Source organism: Neophocaena asiaeorientalis, unplaced genomic scaffold, assembly GCF_003031525.2.
Source record: "Neophocaena asiaeorientalis asiaeorientalis breed wild unplaced genomic scaffold, Neophocaena_asiaeorientalis_V1.1 scaffold124, whole genome shotgun sequence".
Classification (NCBI taxonomy): Eukaryota; Metazoa; Chordata; class Mammalia; order Artiodactyla; family Phocoenidae; genus Neophocaena; species Neophocaena asiaeorientalis.
Window position 1 is genome coordinate 2,578,711 of NW_020174135.1, and position 696 is coordinate 2,579,406.

The following is a 696-nucleotide window of genomic DNA, read 5'->3' on the forward strand; positions in this document are numbered from 1 at the left end:
ATCAGTTGCAACGGGGGCATACTTTTATTTGTGCATTTTTACTCTGCATTGTAAAGAATTGTGGGCACTTCAATACTTTTCTGTGAATCGGGCTTAAATGTGATTGTTCAAGAATACATCGCACTCAGGCATTCAGGCTGAAACCAGCAACAATCGTCAACGACCTTTAACCATGCCTGCTCTCTGCATTAGCGCAGATCATTAATCATATTTTATGACCAGGAATCCTTCTCGCAAAGGTTCTCGGCCGTCTTGCTCCCTCCCTGTCTCTCTACCCCCCACTGCCTTGCTTCGTGGAAACGCACTCACATGCCTGCACACACACGCAAACACGTCACACACCCTGCACTCACGTTGCACACACGCAGGATAGCCCACTGGCTGAGAGTCCAGCCTTGCAGGCACAGCTCCCTTCCTGGGTGCTGGTCCGTAGTGGTTTCTGTTGTAAATGCCCTGAGCTGGGGCGGGCCCCCGAGCTGCTGCAGCAGCCGTGAACATTAGCGAACGATAGGCTCCGAGAGAAATGCCACCGCGGAAGGTAAGGCCTGGATCGTAGCGCGGCCTCCACAGCAGAGCCACGGCCGTGTCTTGGATGGAATCCATCTCCACTGCAGATTGTCACGAGGTGAGCAGAACACGGCCAGGAGCCCGGTGGGAGAGGGCAGCATTACTCCGCGCAGGTCACCGCTCCCTGAG

At 54.5% G+C, this 696-nt stretch overlaps 1 protein-coding gene across 1 annotated transcript in view; it reads left to right on the forward strand.

Moving 5' to 3' along the window:
- The first annotated feature begins 584 nt into the window (after positions 1-584).
- The window catches only part of LOC112406122 (zinc finger protein 516-like), a 48,533-nt gene continuing 48,421 nt past the window's right edge, over positions 585-696 (forward strand). Inside the window, exon 1 of the mRNA XM_024754822.1 lies at positions 585-625. The gene's annotated coding sequence lies outside the window, so the exon portion shown is untranslated. The remainder of the gene's footprint in view (positions 626-696) is intronic.